The sequence below is a fragment of the Neovison vison genome, chromosome 1 (assembly GCF_020171115.1).
Source record: "Neovison vison isolate M4711 chromosome 1, ASM_NN_V1, whole genome shotgun sequence".
Lineage (NCBI taxonomy): Eukaryota > Metazoa > Chordata > Mammalia > Carnivora > Mustelidae > Neogale > Neogale vison.
The window spans coordinates 167,189,407-167,207,898 of record NC_058091.1 but is presented as its reverse complement, the minus strand read 5'-3'; the positions used below and the strand labels follow the sequence as shown (position 1 = coordinate 167,207,898).

At 48.0% G+C, this 18,492-nt stretch overlaps 1 long non-coding RNA gene across 1 annotated transcript; it reads right to left on the bottom strand.

Moving 5' to 3' along the window:
* Positions 1–11,228: 11,228 nt before the first annotated feature.
* LOC122915805 lies at positions 11,229–15,855 on the bottom strand. The gene is made up of 2 exons (XR_006386092.1): positions 15,806–15,855; positions 11,229–11,550 (listed from the first exon to the last, which is right to left on the bottom strand). It is a non-coding gene; the product is annotated as an uncharacterized LOC122915805 (long non-coding RNA).
* Positions 15,856–18,492: the final 2,637 nt, after the last annotated feature.

Genomic DNA, 18,492 nt, shown 5'->3' with positions numbered 1-18,492 from the left:
GCTCAGGTCATGATCTCAGGGTCCTGGGATCGAGCCCCGCACTGGGCTCTCTGCTCAGCACGAAGCCTGCTTCTCCCTCTCCCACTCCCCCTGCTTGTGTTCTCTCTCTGGCTGTGTCTCTCTCTGTCAGATAAATAAATAAATAAACCTTTAAAAAAAAAGTAAAATCTTAAAAGAAATAAATAAAGGAAAATTTTTAAAAAAAAGAAAAAAGAGAAAAAGCTTCTGCACAAGAAGAGAAACCATCAACAAAATACCAGTGTGTAATCTACTCAATGAAAGAAGATATTTGCAAATGATATAACCACTAAAGGGTTAATAGCCAAAATTTACAAAGAACTTATACAACCCAACACCAGCAATAATCATCATCATCATCATCCCATTAAAAGATGGGCAGTGGGGGCACCTGGGTGGCTGAGTTGTTAAGTGTCTGCCTTTGGCTCAGGTCATGATCCCAGGGTCCTGGGATCAAGCCCCACATGGGACTCCTTGCTCCTCAGGAAGCCTGCTTCTCCCACTTCCTCTACTTGTGTTTCCTCTGTGTGTGTGTGTGTCTCTCTCTGTCAAATAAATAAATAAAATCCTTTTAAAAAAAAAAAAAAAGATGGGCAGTGGACTTGAATAGACATTTTTCCAAAGAGGACATATAAATGGGCAACAGACACATGAGAAGAACTCAGCATCGCTTACCATCTGGGAAATGCAAATCTTAACCACCGCGAGCTATCGTCTCACACCCGTCAGAATAAAAAGACAAGAAATAAGTGCTGGTGAGGATGTAGAGGAAAAGGAACCCTCATGCACTGTTGGGGAGAATGCAAACTGGTGTAGTCACTATGGAAAACAGTATGGAGTTTCCCCAAAAAGTTAAAAATAGGGCGCCTGGGTGGCTCAGTGGGTTAAGCTGCTGCCTTCGGCTCAGGTCATGATCTCAGGGTCCTGGGATCGAGTCCCGCATTGGGCTCTCTGCTCAGCAGGGAGCCTGCTTCCCTCTCTCTCTCTCTCTGCCTGCCTCTCCACCTACTTGTGATTTCTCTCTGTCAAATAAATAAAATCTTAAAAAAAAAAAGTTAAAAATAGAAGTGCCATATGACCCAGTAATTCCACTACTTGGTATTATCCCAAAGAAAACAAAAATACCAGTTCAGTAAGATATGTGCGCCTTTATGTTTTTTGCAGCTTTGCTTGTCATAGCTAAGATATGGAAGCAACCCAATCACCAACAGATAAATGGATAGAGAAGAGTGATTGATCTATCTATCTATCTATCTAATGGAATATCACTCAGCCAAACGAAATGATGAAATCTTGCTATTTGTGACAACATGGATGGACCTAAAGGGTACAATGCTAAGTGAAATAACCAGAGAGAGAAAGACAAACACCATATGATTTCACTCATATGCGGAACTGAAGAAACAAATGAACAAAGAAAAACAAAAGAGATGAACAATAAAGATTCTTTTTTTCTTAAGATTTTATTTATTAATTTGAGAGAGAGACAATGAGAAAGAGCATGAGCAAGGAGAAGGTCAGAGGGAGAAGCAGACTCCCCATGGAGCTGGGAGCCCGATGCGGGACTCGATCCCAGAACTCCGGGATCATGACCTGAGCCGAAGGCAGTCGTCCAACCAACTGAGCCACCCAGGCATCCCTAAAGATTCTTTTTTAAAAATTTATCTGAGAGAGTGAGAGAGAGCACAAGCAAGGAGGAGGGCAGAGAGAGAGGGAGAAGCAGGCTTCCTGCTGAGCAGGGAGCCTGAAGTGAGGCTCCATCCCAGGACTCTGGGATCATGACCTGAACCAAAGCCAGACACTTAACAAATCAGCCACCCAGGCACCCAGATTCTTTTTTTTTTTTTTAAAGATTTTATTTATTTGAAAGAGAGAGCATGAGAGGGTGGAAGGTCAGAGGGAGAAGCAGACTCCCCATGGAGTTGGGAGCCTGATGCAGGACTTGATCCCAGGACTCTGGGATCATGACCTGAGCAGAAGGCAGTCACTCAACCAGTTGAGCCACCCAGGCACCCCAGCACCCAGATTCTTAAATACAGAGAACAAAATGGTGGTTTCCAGAGGGCAGGTAGGTGGAAGATAGGAGAAATTAGATAAAGATTAAGAGCATACTTATCACGATGAGCTCTAATGCATAGAATTATTGAATCATTAAAAAAAAAAAAAAGAAGGGGTACCTGGGTGGCTCAGTGGGTTAAGCCGCTGCCTTCGGCTCAGGTCATGATCCCAGGGTCCTGGGATCGAGCCCCGCATCGGGCTCTCTGCTCAGCAGGGAGCCTGCTTCCTCCTCTCTCTCTGCCTGCCTCTCTGCCTGCTTGTGATCTCTCTCTGTCAAATAAATAAATAAAATCTTTAAAAAAAAAAAAAAAAAAGAAATGTGGGGCGACTGGGTGGCTCAGTCAGTTACACGTCTGACTCTTGGTCTCAGCTCAAGTTTTGATCTCAGGGTTATGAGCTCAAGCCCCATATCGGGCTCCGTGCTGGGCATGGAGCTTACTTAAAAAAAAAAAATCGTGAAAGACAGTTAAAAGCCCTAATATGCAATTTTTAACAGTCAAGCAAGAAAAACAAGACACATAAATGGCCCAAAGTTCTCACAAGTAGCCAGAGAAATTCAAATTAAAGTAGCAAAAGGGTTGGCCAAAATGAAAGAGCAGTTCATATCCAAAATCCCTGATCTTCAACCCCAACTTCACAGAGTCTTGAAAACCAGAGAGATGTTTGGCTTTGCTAAGTCTGAGGCCAATTCATTCAGCAGCATGACTTTAACCTCAACTAATTTGAGGATATTTGCAGTCTTTTTTTTCTTTTTAAGATCTTATTTATTTATTTATTTGATAGAGCTAGAGAGCACAAGTAGGGGGAACAGTAGAGGGAGAGGGAGAAGCAGGCTCTCCACCGAGCTGGGAGCCCAATGTGAGACTCCATCCCAGGACCCTGAGATCATGACCCAAGCCACAGGCAGATGCTTAACCAACTGAGCCACCCAGGTGCCCTGAGGCTATTTGCAGTCTTGACTCATTTTTTTTTTATAATAATTGGTTGTGGATATTTTTTTTAAAGATTTTATTTATTTATTTGACAGAGAGAGATCACAAGTAGACTGAGAGGCAGGCAGAGAGAGAGAGAGAGAGAGAGAGAAAGAGAGAAAGGGAAGCAGGCTCCCTGCTGAGCAGAGAGCCCGATGCGGGACTTGATCCCAGGACCCTGAGATCATGACCTGAGCCGAAGGCAGCAGCTTAACCCACTGACCCACCCAGGCGCCCCCGTCTTGACTCATCTTATTTGGTGAGAATATTTTTTATATTCTGCTGCAGAAGCATTAACAAAAGCATCCGATTAGGATGGGCTGCCTCAGAGCCTGCTTGGCAGGGAGGGGAGGGGGTGTCATATAATTTCCTAAAGTCGGAAAGGTACTGTGTTGTGAAACCCATGTAAGGATTTTGAGTAAGTGCTTACAGCTTTGTAATCTTCAGGTGCTCACTTCAGCAGCACATATACAGCTTTGTAATCTTCAGGAAACAGAGTGACAGAAGCATGCACTGGCCAATTTTCAAATATTAAAACAACCTTGCATTCCTGAAATAAATCCTGCTTTGTCATGACATGTTACCCTTTCATGTAACATTGGGTTCAATTTGCTAATACCTGACAGGGATGTTTAAGGCCATATTCACCTGGCCTAGTGGTCTCTGACTTTCTTTTGTAATCTCTTTGCCAGCTTTCTGTCCTGGGCTATGCTGGCCTCAGAAAAGGAACTGAATGGTCAGTGTTTCCTCCCTCTCCTTTACTCTCTGTGTTCATGAGACACCGTCTGGGTCTGGATTTTTCTTCCCGGAAAGGTTTGGATAAGAAATTCCATTTCTTTGCCTGTGTTTCTTTTTTCCAGCATACCACAAGGCGACATAGATATCCTCCTGTCTGACCCTGGGTCAGAATTTGTGTCCCATGCTCCGCCCCAGCCAGCCACAGGCAGGGAGATGGCTTTGCTGGGATTGAGTTAGACAAGTCAGGATTGATCCCTGGACTTGAGCAAGGGGCTCCCTCTGCAAGGGTGGGACCCAAACAGTCAGGGTTCTGGTGGCAGAGGAGCCAGGGACAGGGATGACGCAGGGGAAAGGAAGGACATTTGAAAGATGGAAGACCCAGAAGAGACTAAAATAAATTCAGAGAGTAAAGAGTAAGTTTGCTATTCACCATTAGTAGAAATAGGGCTCACAGCATCTGGGTGGCTCAGGTCATGATCTCAGGGTCCTAGGATCAAGTCCTGCATTGGGCTCCCCACTCAGCGGGAAGCCTGTTTCTCCCTCTCCCTCTCCTGCTCTCTGTCAAATAAATAAATTGAATGTTAAAAAAAAAATAGAAATAGGGCTCAGAGCAGGGGGTGCTCACAAGTCAAAAACCAAGTTACTTTTTTCCCATTGGAGTTGCACTTGCCCCACTTGAGCTCACCCTCTCCCCTTACACACACGCTGGGGTGGATGGCAGTATTGGTGAAGGCTGCGACCACTGTTGACCATCCACTTGGGAATATGAGACAGAAGACCATACAGGATAGGGATGAGGCTTGACTAATGCGGCTGGAGGTAGGGAGGAGCAGGCTCTCCCTGGGGTGGTGTGGAATGGCCTGAAGGCTCAGAGAGTCCCAGGCATGCGGTGCAGATGAGTACAATGAACCCACCAGTCCTAACTGAAGGACTGTGACCTTGGCCTCCAGGCCACAGCAGATAAGCTCACACCATAGTATGGAGTGCCAGCCTTGATTTGAAGATACCTTGACCTGCCATTCATTGTTCAAGAATAAATTCTAGGGGCGCCTGGGTGGCTCAGTGGGTTAGGCCGCTGCCTTCGGCTCAGGTCATGATCTTGGGGTCCTGGGATCGAGCCCCGCATCGGGCTCCTTGCTCAGCGGGGAGTCTGCTTCTCTTTCTGCCTCTGCCTGCTTGTGATCTCTCTCTCTCTCTTTCTCTGTCAAATAAATAAATAAAACCTTAAAAAAAAAAAAGAATAAATTCTAGATTCTCAGGGTTTATGGTCTCAAAGGAAACAGTACTCTGCCTGCTTGCTAATTTGCCTGTATTCTGTTTTGTGCCAGAAAGGAGTTAGGATGCATTAGGCAGGATGGGCTAGGAAATGCTGCAGTAACGTCCCCACATCTCAGGAGTTTTACATGACAAACTTGATTTCTCACAGCTCAGACCACACGGCTCATTCATTAAGTAAGTCACATGGCCAAACCTTTCTTCAAGAGGCCAGGAAATGAAACTTCCCCATGGTCCTAGAAAAAGAACCGAAATCTCCATGAACAATAGGAATGACCATCCTGGGGGGGGGGGTCTGTGTTTATATACACACCTAGAAGAGGCAATGCCTCTTGCTGTAAAAATAGAGCACCTGCTTGGTAGAATCGACAAGTTTCATTTAGCCTTTGCAGGCTTTACCTCTGCCAGGATCTGCCCAGTCAATGAATCAATCAATCAGTCAACCAGGGGAGGGCCATTAGCATCCCCAGAAAGACTGGCCCCATCAGTAACCCTGCACCAAAGCCCTTCCCTTTTCCCCTTCCACATCCTTCCTCTGGGTTTTCCCCAGTCAGGGCTGACTCTGCCAACTGATAAGATGGAATTGTTGGGGGAGGGAGGGTCCGCCTGGGTGGCTCATTCTGTTAACCAATTAAGAGACTGCCTCGGGCTCAGGTCATGATCTCCGTGCCCTGGGTCAGGCATCCTGCTCAGCAGGAAGTCTGCTTCTCCCTCTGCCTGCTGCTGCCCCAGCTTGCGTCCTCTCTCTCTCTCTCTCTCTCTCACACACACACACACACACACACACACACAATACACATAGTTGTTGTGCCCTGGCATTTGGCAGATAATTGTGTGATTACAGAGTCAAATGAGTCTGAGTTAGGTAAGACATCGCTTGGCCCTGAGCTAGAAGGAAAGACACAGGCAGTCGGTGGTTAAGTTCAAGGGCAGGACAGAGTCACTCTCAGTGGGAGGGAGGGCTGTGGGGAACTTCCCAGATGAGCAGAAAGAAGCACTGCTGGGGAATGACAGTCAGGAGCTGGGGGCCTGGGTTCCAGGAAGAAAATGGAGAGCGCACAAAGTTCAGGCAGCTGGGTTCAAGGGCTGTTTCCGAGTCAGCACCCTCCCCTTCCTGGGTGCTTCGCATCTCTGTCCCTTGGGGCCTCTTAGCAGTCCCAAATCTGCAAGGAACAGGCTCAGAGAGATGCGCAGAGATCCAGCAAGCGGGCAGAGCGGACCTGGACTCCAGGCCGGGTCCAAGTCCCGCGTCAAGCGCTCCCAACACTCCAGCTTGTCCGACAGCTGAGGGCACCTGGCCCCTGGCCCCTGCAAGCTCCAGGGAAAGCAGTGGGAGGCGCACTTCGGGGGCACGGGGCATCGCGGGGAGAGGACTTGGGCTCCTTCCTGGTGAGAGTCAGCCACCCCAGAGAGGCGGCTGCCGCCTCTCGAGCGGAAGCGTGCAGAGCACGCCCAGCCCCAGAAGCGCCGAGGAGGGTGTCCCGCTCCGGGAGGGACCAGCGGCTCCGGCATCGCGTGACCAGCAGGGGGCGCGCGATCCCCTTCCGAAACCCGGGAAGGCGGACGAGAGGGCGGTGCCTGGGGAGGTGAGTTCAGCCCTCCTGAGTAAGGTCCTCCGCTTGCTGGCTAGCTGGCTCCTGCATTGAAAAAAGGGCTTGGAAACGGTTCTTACCTGTTCCTTCTGTGGCATTGCACCCGGGCAGGGTGAGGACTCCGGATTTTCGTTTTAAACCCTGCTCTTTAAACACTAAACACACTGTTTGACACATGGGCAAGCTCGTAATCATTTGACGGAGAGTGCCTGCTCTGTAGCTGATTTGACCTGGGTCCCCCAGAAAGCAGAGCCTGGGGTGGGGGAGTTGCTTTGGGAGATGACACGGTAAGGAGCGCGACCGGGAGAGGAGAGAGAGCTAACACAACTCCGCATTGCCGAGGTGGTCCTTCCCCGCTCCGCCTCCCAGGACATTCCCGGCCACTTTCCAGAATGTCTCAGAACTACCCTCCTGAGGAGGAGAGAAGAATTTATCCATTGCCTACCAAGACCCCCTCCTCTAGCACAGGCCTGCGGGAGAGTCTGTCCAGTTCATGGGTGCAAAGCCTGGTCAGGACACTCTCCCAGCTGGAGCTGGATTCTGGATAAGAGGGCTGAAGGGGGGCACATGACCTCAGAACCCCACCCGAGAAAGGGACACAAAGGGTACAAGGGGACCCTAAGGAAGTCATTCACAGTAACTACCCAGACTCTTCATCTCAGGACTGTTTATACTAAGGTGTGTGTCTAAGATTCTGGGAAGTGGGATTGCTTGGTGAAAGGGGAAAGGCACCTGCAATTTTGCTACATGTTGTCAGATCTTGATATGATGGGGTTGTACCATTTGGCACCAACAACTTAGTGAGCTGCTTCCCCACAGCCTTGCCAACAGAGTATGTGGCAGACCTTTGTGTGTTTGCTGATCTGACAGGTGAGACATCACATCTTAGTGCATTTTTATTTAGTATTTCTATTATCATGAGCAACACTGAGCATCCCACCTTATACACAAGGCTTTTCATTGCAGTATTATTTGTAATAGGAGAAGACAGGGAACACAAAAGCACAATGAGATATCACCGCCTCATGACCATCAGAACGACTATTAAAAAACAAAACAGGGCACCTGGGTGGCTCTATCGGTTAAGGGTCTACCTTTAGCTCGGGTCATGATTCAGGGTCCTGGGATTGAGCCCCACATCGGGCTCCCTGCTCAGCAGGAAGCCTGCTTCTCCCTCTGCCTGGTGCCACCCCCTGCTTGTTCTCCATCAAATAAATAAAATATCTTTTTAAAAAATGGTAATTTGCATGAAAGCTGGATTTTTTTTAATGTGGTGTAGCGTATGGGAAATATAATGCAGACATAAAAAGCATTCTGACATTCTGACACATGCTACAATATGTAGGAACCTTCAAAAGGACAGGTACTGTATGATTCCTCTTATATGAGACACCTGGAGTAGTCAAAATCATAGAAAGTAGAGCCGTGGTTGCCAGGGGCTGGGGAGAGGGTGGTGGACTGGGAAGTTGATGCTGAATGGGGACAGAATTTCAGTTTTGCAAGATGAAAAGTGTTCTGGGATGGGCAGTGGGGATGGTTGTCAAAGAATGTGTGAAAGGACCTCTTGCCACTGAGTAGTACACTGAAAAATGGTTAAGATGGTAAATTGTTATGTGAACTTCACAATGTTTTAAAAAGAAACCAAAAACAGACAAGAAACTTTGAATTCATAGAGGAATAGATCAAGCTACATTCACCCAGGGTACAATGCTGCTATTTAAAAGAAAGAAAGAAAGAAAGAAAGAAAGAAAGAAAGAAAGAAAGAAAAGAGTGAGGAGTGGGCACCTGGTGGCTCAGTCTGTTAAGTGCCTGCCTTTGGCTCAGGTCATGATCCCATGGTCCTGGGATGGAGCCCTGCATTGGGCTCCCTGCTCAGCAGAAAGCCTGCTCTCCCTCTCCTTCTGCTGCTCTGCCTGTCTGCACTCTGTCAAATGAATAGATAAAATCTTTTTAAAAAATGTTTACCTAGTGAGCATCCTATCAGGCTAGATGGGACAGAGGTGCAGCTGGACTTCTCCATATTCACTTTTTTTTTTTAACGTTTTATTTATTTGAGAGAGAGTAATAAGCTGGGGGGAGAGGGGAAGTGGAGAGGCAGACAGAGAGGGAGAAGCAGACTCCCTGCTGAGCAGGAAGCCCAATGTGGGGCTGGATCCCAGGACCCTGAGATCATGACCTGAGCCAAAGTCAGATGCTTAAGCACCTAAGCCCCATCTCCGTACCTATCTTGTTTTATACATCTGCATTCAGAAACATGTAAATGTGCACACAATTTTTTTAAACCTTAATTAGTATAGAGTTTGTTGGATTTTCTCTGCAATCTCCATAAGCACAGCCTTAGAGGGTCTAATGTTTTTTTGTTTTTTGTTTTTGTTTTTTTGAGAGAGGGTGCAAAAGGAGGAGGGGCAGAGGGAGTAAGAATCGCAAGCAGACTCCACACTGACCGCACAGCCTGACACAGGACTTGACCTCACCCCCCCGATCATGATCTGAGCTGAAACCAAGAGTCAGACGCTTAACCAACTGCACTACCCAGGTACCCCTCTAAGATTTTATTTTTAAGTAATCTTTACACCCAACCTGGGGCCCAAACTCACAATCCCTGAGATCAGGAGTTGCATGTCTACTGACTGAGCCAGCCAAGTGCCCCCAAAGAGAGTTGGTGATCTTTGAGATTTCTCATACATTAAAAAACAAAACAAACAATCCCCTCCACCCCATGAAGAAACGAGTATGAACTTAGCTTTGAAAAAACCAGAACACTCACACATTGCTAGTGAGAATGTAAATGGCGTGGTCGCCTCTGAAACAGTCTGGCTTCCTCAAAAATTGAAACAGAGTTAACATACCCAAGAGAAATGAAAACACATGTCCACACAAGGGCTTTAACACAAATGTTCATAGCAGCTTTATTTAGATTAACCCCAAACTGGGAACAACCCAAATTTCCGCCAGTAGAGGAATGGATACATTGTGGTATTTCCACAGGATGGCATACTACTCCCTAGTAGAAAGGCTAGCCGATGTGTCTAACGACATAGATAAATCTTGAAATACTTGGGAAGAGAGAGAAATTAGACTTTCAAAAGTACATCCTGTATGATTCCATTTGCAGAAAATTCTGGAAACTGAAAAGTCATCTATAATGATAAAAAGGAGATCAGTGGTGCCTTGGGGAGGGGGAGAAGGGCAGGGGTGCCCCTTAAGGGGCATGAAGAAACTTTGGGGGTGTGATGAATATGTTCATTGTCTTGATTGCGGATGGTCTCATGGGTATAGAGATACATAAGAACTTGTTAAATTATACACTTTGGGTTTCTTAAAAAATATTTATATTTTTAAGATTTTTTTTTTTACTTTTTATTTATTTGTCATAGAGAGAGAAGCGAGAGCAAGCACAGGCAGACAGAGTGGCAGGCAGAGGCAGAGGGAGAAGCAGGCTCCCTGCCAAGCAAGGAGCCCGATGTGGGACTCGATCCCAGGACACTGGGATCATGACCTGAGCCGAAGGCAGCTGCTTAACCAACTGAGCCACCCAGGCGTCCCAAAAAATATTTATATTTTTAGAGCACAGGTGCGGGAGGAAGGGCAGAGGGGGAGGGTGAGATTCTTAGGCAGACTTCCCACTGAGCGTGGAGTCCAGCGTTGGGCTCGATCACACAATCCTGAGACAGTGAGCTGAGCAGAAATCAAGACTCAGACATTCAACTGACTGAGCCAGCCAGGCGTCCCTAAATTATACACTTTGAGTATTTGCAGTTAATTGTTCACAAAATAGGACGAGACGATAAATAGTACTTAAAAATTTTAAAACAGGGGCGCCTGGGTGGCTCAGTGGGTTAAGCCTCTGCCTTCAGCTCAGGTTGTGATCTCAGGGTCCTGGGATTGAGCCCCACATCGGGCTCTCTGCTCAGCAGGGAGCCTGCTTCCTCCTCTCTCTCTGCTGCCTCTCTGCCTACTTGTGATCTCACTCTCTGTCAAATAAATAAATAAAATCTTAAAAAAAAATTTTAAAACAATGTAAGTTCTTGGACGATCTCTCTTTTTTCAAGATTTTATTAAGTAATCCCTACACCCAGCGTGGGGCTCGAACCCCGAGGTCCAGAGTCACATGCCTCACCGGCTATGCCAGCCAGGCGTCCCAATATCTTCTATATAGTCAGAAATTCCTTTCTATTTCTCGGTTTTTGTTAAGAATTCTTTTCAGGTGGAGGGGTACCTGGGTGGCTCAGTGGGTTAAGCCTCTGCCTTTGGCTCAGGTCATGATCCCACGGTCCTGCTCCCACGATCTCTCTGCTCAGCAGGAAGCCTGCTCCCCCCACCCCCCAGTCTGCCTTTCTGCCTACTTGTGATCTCTGTCTGTGAAATAAATAAAATCTTTAAAAAAAATAATTTTTTTCAGGTGGAATATCAAATACTTTTTTGGCATCTACTATATGGTTTTCCTCATTTAATCTGTTTTATTTATAGATTCTCTAGCACTAATTCATCTCTGTATTCCTGGGATAGATGCAACTTGATCATGATACACCGTTCTTTTAATATGCTGCTGAAATTGATTTGCTAATAATTTGCAGGGTTTTTTTTTTTTTTTTGCCGTTATCTTTTTATTACTAGCTAATTTAATTGCTTCCGTTGTCCTGGTGAGAATGGCCCGTGTCCCTTTCTTTGGGACACAGTTTACTCTCAGCTATACTGGTGTGTGCTAAGGAACGTGTTCTCCTCCAGTTCTCTGGAAAAGTTTGTTCTTTTATGGTTGAGATGATGGGTTCCTTGCCAGTTTGGTGGACTCCGCGTAGGAAGCCAGCTGGGCTCGGTATTTTCTTTGTGGGGAGATTTGTAAGACTAATCAGATTTCTTTAACAATTCCAGGGAAAATTCAGGCTTCTCTTTTTTTCCTTTTGAAAAAAAAAAATATATATATTAAGATTTTATTCACTTATTTGACAGGCATAGGTCACAGGTAAGCAGAGCGGCAGGCAGAGAGAGAGAGAGAGGAGGAAGCAGGCTCCCTGCTGAGCAGAGAGCCCGATGCGGGGCTGGATCCCAGGACCCTAGGATCATGACCTGAGCCGAAGGCAGAAGCTTTAACCCACTGCGCCACCCAGGTGCCCTGATCCTTTTGAAAATATTTTATTACAGAAAATATCCACCATACAAGTAGAAAGAATGGTATGGTAAGCCCTCAACCAGCTTCGAAAATCAAGCTTATAACCCTATCTTTTCATCTGTACCCCCACCCACTTCCCCTGCCCACATCCTAGATCACCTGGAAATAAATTCCAGACGTCCTATCATTTCATCTGAGGGTATTCCACTAATTTTCTCCAAGAGATAAGGATTTTATTATTTTACTGTTTTTAAAAATATTTTTTATTAAAGATTTTTAAAAATTTATTTATTTGACAGAGAGAGATCACAAGTAGACAGAGAGGCAGGCAGAGAGAGAGAGAGGAGGAAGCAGGCTCCCTGCTGAGCAGAGAGCCCAATGCGGGACTCGATCCCAGGACCCTGAGATCACGACCTGAGCCGAAGGCAGCAGCTTAACCCACTGAGCCACCCAGGCGCCCTGTTTTTAAAAATATTTTATTTGAGAGAACACAAGCAAGGGGGAGGGGAAATGAGAAAGGCAGGCTCTCCACTGAGCAAGGAGCCTGATGTGGGGCTCGATCCCAGCACCCTGAGACCATGAACTGAGCCAAAGGCAGACCGAGTCACCAAGGTGCCCCAGAAGATAAGGATTTCAAAAACACAAAACGTAACCCTTATATACAAACTGAACAATTCTGTGGTATCATCAGTCTGTTTTTATCTATCCCCAGTTGTCTCATGGGTTGGGGGTTGGGGTTGGTGGTTTTGTTCATTTCAGTTAGTTTATTTGAAAACCTGGAGCCAATTAATGCCCATACATTGTGACCAGTCAATGTGCATCTTCAGAGGCCTGCCCAGCATGTGAGGGTTCATGCTCCCCAGGCGCATGTTTTCATTTCTCTGGCCATGCACAGGCCTCCTCCATGGTCCTCCACACCACCAAGCCACTGACTGGCCCTGCACTTTCCCCAGGAGAATAGTGCACCTGCTGGCATAGCCCCACGACATGGGTGTCAAAAGTCCATACCCAGCCCACCCCCAGTGAGCCCACAGAATCCCCGAGACATTACTTTGTCCCCGGACTTCAGTTCAGCTCTGGCTGATCAGAACTAGGACAGGGACCAGTTGAAAACGGACTGAGTAGGTGATACTACGGTATCGCTAAATATATTAGGAGGGGACAAAAAGCAACAGACAGGACATTGGTGGTGGTTCCCAAGGGGTAAGGGGCCAAGGCTCCTGCTCTGTGGCTCCAGGGACAGCAGTGCCAGGGGCAGCCCTAGCCCACTGTGGTCCCCAGGGTCCCCTGCGAGGCCTCCTCTCTCCCTGACATTGCTGTTCCTGGTGACCATGCAAGTTCTGTGGGCCTTTGCTCCCTCCTCAGTCCCCTCTGGTTGCCACAGACTTCTGTGGTATACTGTCCCATGTGTGTGCAGATTGCACAAGGGACATTCTGGGCACAGGCTTCTGAGTGTGCTCCTTCTTATTCTGGACAAGCCTGAGGGCGGACAGCAGGCCAGGTGCTGCTGGCGGATGGCCTCCCAGACTGCTTGGGGGAGGAGGAGTGGCCCCCGGAGCAGCAGAGGGCACTGCTAGGAGTGGCCTTCCGAGCAGCAGAGGAGACATGCCTGCGTCCAAACTGATGGGTGAGGCAAGAGCTAGGGTAAAGTGACAACTATGGGGCACGGAGCCAGAAGGAAGCAGGACAAGTAGAAATTTCGCTGGTGTGAGGCTGTGGCCACTTCCAGACACCAGGCAAGCAGCTGGTTGTATGGGAAACACCCAGCTTAGGCTGGGTCCCCTTTGGAAGGCGGGGTGGGGTGGGGTGGTGTACAGTCCTATCCTAGCCAACATGAGGCCAGTGCACTGGCCCCCCTGGACACAGGACTGCTGTCTGTGCTCGTGCAGTGGTCATGTCTGCTCCTCTCCCCTGTAATCCTACACATATTCTCGAAAGCACGTCTGTCTGGGAATTGCAGGCTGTCTTCCGGACAGATACTATTTTTCAGATAGGCTGATTCTCCTCTTCGAGGTTGTGCGGCTGTTCATGATCCTCTGGCTAATATTCCATTCTGGACCCCAATCTCTACACACCACGTGTTCCTCCTTTTTCTGGCCGTAAGATACATGGGACAAAAAACTGACCGTCTCCAGAACTTTTCCACGTACCGTCCAGTGGTTTTAACTACATTCACACTATTGTGCAACCATCGCCACGATCCATCCCCGGATCTCTCTTCTTCTGGTTCATATGGAACGGCCGGGCATTTTTACCGACTGCTGTTACAGCCCAGCTGCCCTCCGTTGCCTGGACTGGTGGCGTGGGTTGAGAGGCAGGTCCTGGGGCTACTCACTGCTTCCTGCTGATTCTGCTTCTGATTCTGGCATTTGCCTCCTGTTATGGACACAGTCCCCAACTCCCCCAAATTCATATGGCGAAACCCTACCCCCCAACGTGATGGCATTGAGAGGTGAGGCCTCGGGAGTTCAGGGTTTGAGCAGGTCCTGACATGGAGCCCTTGTGATGGGATTAGGAGCTGTCAGAGAGCTTGCTTCCCTCCTCCGCCGGGTGAGGACACAGGGGAAGAGGTTCGTCTGCAAGAAAGCCCTCACCCTGTCACACTGGCACCCTGATCATGAACTTCTCGCCTATTTTGGTCGCATAAAAGCCACCCAGGCTGTGGAATTTTGACAGCGGCCTGAACAGAGACGCACCCAAAGGGGCTGAATTTGTTCCCTCACAGTCACACTTCTCAGAGTCTCATACTGGCCGGCCTCCGTGTTAGGCTGTGTAGGCAGGACTCCACATATTCAGGGCTGCACAGACTGCAGTTTTACATGTTTCTCTGTAACTTACTCTGTTGTCAAACCTGCCGCTCTACTGCAGTGGTGTTCACTACACTTCAGTGTGGGGTTCTCCCTGCCTTTCCCTAGAATGCGTCTAAATCCTGACCTGTAACGAAGGCACGTTAACAGCGAGCCAGTCAGATCTCTGCAGGTGGGTCTCTCTCGTCCTTACTCCCCAAACCCTTCTACTGCTCACTCTCTGCCTCCTTCAGCTGCTCATTTATTTTGCCCCTATGGACATCATGGCGTTGCCAGAGAGCTCTGAGAAGCAACAACCCCCCAGCGGCCGCCCCAATCTTGCTGCGAAGTATGGTTAAGAATGCCCTTCTAGGGGCGCCTGAGTGGCTCAGTGGGTTAAAGCCTCTGCCTTCGGCTCAGGTCATGATCCCAGGTCCTGGGATCGAGCCCTACATCGGGCTCTCTGCTCAGCCGGGAGCCTGCTTCCTCCTCTCTCTCTGCCTGCCTCTCTGCCTATGTGATCTGTCTGTCAAATAAATAAATAAAATCTTTAAAAAAAAAAAAAAAAAGAATGCCCTTCTAGGGCGCCTGGGTTCAGCCTCTGCCTTTGGCTCCGGTCATGATCTCAGGGTCCTGGGATCGAGTCCCGCATCAGGCTCTCTGCTCGGCGGGGAGCCTGCTTCCCCCTCTCTCTGCCTACTTGTGATCTGTCAAATAAATAAATAAAATCTTTTAATAATAATAATTAAAAAAAGAATGCCCTTCTTGGGTGCCTGGGTGCCTCAGCGGGTTAAGCCTCTGCCTTTGGCTCAGGGTCCTGGGATTGAGCCCCACATTGGGCTCTCTGCTTGGCAGGGAGTCTGCTTCCTCCTCTCTCTCTGCCTGCCTCTCTGCCTACTTGTGATTTCTCTCTGTCAAACAAATAAACTCTTTTTTTTAAAAAAATGAAAATCTGCTTAAAAAAAAAAAAAAAAAGAATGCCCTTCTATCTTCTGTTAAGTATCACGTCACCATCATCCAAACAGTTAAATGCCATTTGAAGGGCGTCTGGGTGCCTCAGTCAGTTGGGTGTCTGCCTTTGGCTCGGGTCATGATCCTGGGGTCCTGGGATCAAGTCCCACATGGGGCTCCCTGCTCAAGTCCCAGTCTGCTTCTCCCTCTGCCTGCCGCTCCCCATGCTTGTGCTCTTTCTCTCCAAAAATAAATAAATAAGTAAATAAAAAGAAAGGAAGGAAGGAAGCCATTCGAGAATCTCACCATTTCCAATGACACTAGGAAACCTCATTCCACGGCTGCATCTCCTGTTAACTCTGGCCCACAGGGGTCAACCACCAACAGCTTCTCCATGACTCAATGGCCCCCTCACTGTCTCGTCCCCTACTGCCTTAGCAGAGAGAGAATCCTCTGGGCAGCTGCCAAAGAACAAAAAGTATCTGACTTTGGCTCAGGTCATGATCTCAGGATCCTGGGATCAAGCCCTGCATTGGGCTCCCTGTTCAGCAGGCAGTCTGCTTCTCCCTCTCCCTCTGCCCTCCCCACTGCTAGTGCTCATGCTCTCAAATAAATTTTCAAAAAAAATTTTTTAAAGAATTTTTTAAAAAAGATTTTATTTGTCAGAAAGAGTGTGCACAAGAAGGGGGAGAGGTAGGCAGAGGGAAAAGCAGGCTGGGACTTGATCCCAGGACTCTGATCATGACCTGAGCCGAAGGCATTCGCTTAACTGACTGACTGAGCCACTCGGGCATCCCAAATTTTAAAAAAATCTTTAAAAAAAGGGGAAAAAATGGTGAATCTTCCAGTTTAATGTAACAAACTCATTCTCAGATCCTCACTCCCTTAAGGCTTCTCAGATCCCCACTCCACTTCTTCAAAACTCGCCCAAGGCAATCCTGGCATCTCCAGCTCATTGACTGAGGCCACCATTGTGTCCAAACTCCTGGAGTCATTAGAATAAGCTCCGGGTGTTCTTGGCAGGACTTTAGGTCTTGAGTCATGGGAAATGCCCCCATATCAATCAACTCACTGCCCAATATTAGATATCCCACCCCCATCAATACCCTTAAGATCCACTCCTGCATGTGCTCCCCTAGGTCCTGTGGTTAGACCTGTCCTGCATCTTTTTGGGGGACTGAACTATTTCCTCCTAGATCACGGATTGTGCTTCCCTGCTGAGGCTAGGCTGAGACCCAATTCTAGTTGCTGATCCAGAGGCAATGAGCGGAGGTGATCTCAAGAGAGTGATTAGCATCATTTCATAAGACACTGAGCCCAAGTGAGATCTCTACATGGCCTCCATGCAAAACAAGGCTACTTTTCTTTATCAAGGGGAAGGGAGCAGCAGCTGCTGGCCAGGAGGATTCAGGGGCTCTGGAGCTCCAGATTCTTAGGTATGTCCACCCAAACATCCCCATGATCCCCTCAGGATCCTGTCTTCCCTCGCTACCCCTCCAACCCCCAGTTCGATGCCTTGACTTTATAGCACAGGAGAATTGTTGAGAAAGATGGGTCTTGTCTGCAACTCTGCTGCCCTTATGATTCCATCGTGGGCCTCACTGTCAGCACGTTCTGCTTCCTCACTGCAAAAGTGAGCATTTCCTTATGTTGCTTCAGGAGACTTTTTGGCTTTCCTATCATGGGCTCCGTCGATGGGGTTCACCTGAACCTGACGTTCTTTCTGGAAAGTTTCTAAAGCAGGTATAGAAAAATAGCCACCTCCATAATCCTTGTAGCTACAGCTGCCTTTCTTTCAAGTGCCAAAGCCACTTCATAAGCCCAGCTCTCCCTTCAACTTCTATCTCATTCCAGTCTACCAAAGGTAAGAGTAAGAGTAAGAGTCTTACACTCCAGGCCAATGGTGGTGAGAGGTCACTGTTGCCTTCTGAATGGTGGATGCCATAGTTCTAGACTCCTATCCTTAGTCTCCCTTCTAGGGCTACTTCCCACTGTTTTAGCTTCATTCCCATAAAAGCAGAGCCTGAGCCTTGAACATGGGTGCAGCTCATTTTGGTAGATGAATCCAGGAAATGGGAAAGAGGGAGTGAGGAGAATGACACAGGGTGGAAGGAAAATTCGACACTGTGTATTTTGGCTCCTGTCCCTTATGGGCTGAAAGCATTCACTCACCTGCACTACAGCCTAGGCCTGCTGGGTTGAGAGAGCTCCTAAGGCTGAGGAGAAAGCCATAGTAGATGCTGGAAATGAGGCACTGCCAGTGTCCACAGAGCCATCTACCCTAGCTGTGGCTGGGGTCAGAGTGGGCTGATCGGGCAGAACCAAAAGTTCCAAAACATCTAGTATACCTTTCTTGCCTTAGAGGGGATCAGAAATCTGGGACAATGCCGAAGGCCAAACACCATTGGCTCCCTGGGACTCAGGTGCCTGCCACTGTAGACCTCTGTGCATTCTAGAAATATGTAGAGTGGGCCTACTCAGTGTTCTACACTGAGATACAGGAAAGAACAGAATGAAAAGCCCTACAGAGCATACGTCCTAGTGGTGTGGGATGGGGGTGTGGAGGAGACTGACAATAAAACAGACAGCGTGCCAAGTGGTTACAGATGTTAGAAAACAAAACAGGAAAGGAGGACCCGTTGTCCTGCTTTGGTTGGGATGGGGGAGAAGATGGACTCCTCTAAATAGAGTCATTAGGGAAAACCTCATTGAAAAGGTGACACTGAAGCAGACACCTGAAGGAAGTGAAGAGAGTAAGCCAGACACTGAGGAATGCGGAGGGAGGAGGGAAATAGTGCCCAGGAGCTCGTAGTGCCCAGGAGCTCGTAGTGCCTTGGAAGCCAGGTGAAGACAGTGTTTCCAGGAGGAGGAGCAGGAAATGTGGCTGATGGACCAAGACGGAGGATGGAGAATTGGCCAAAGTCACTAACACTGGAGGACGATGGCATCTGTGAGGAGAGCACGCTGGGGGGAGTGGAGGGTGAGACACCCAA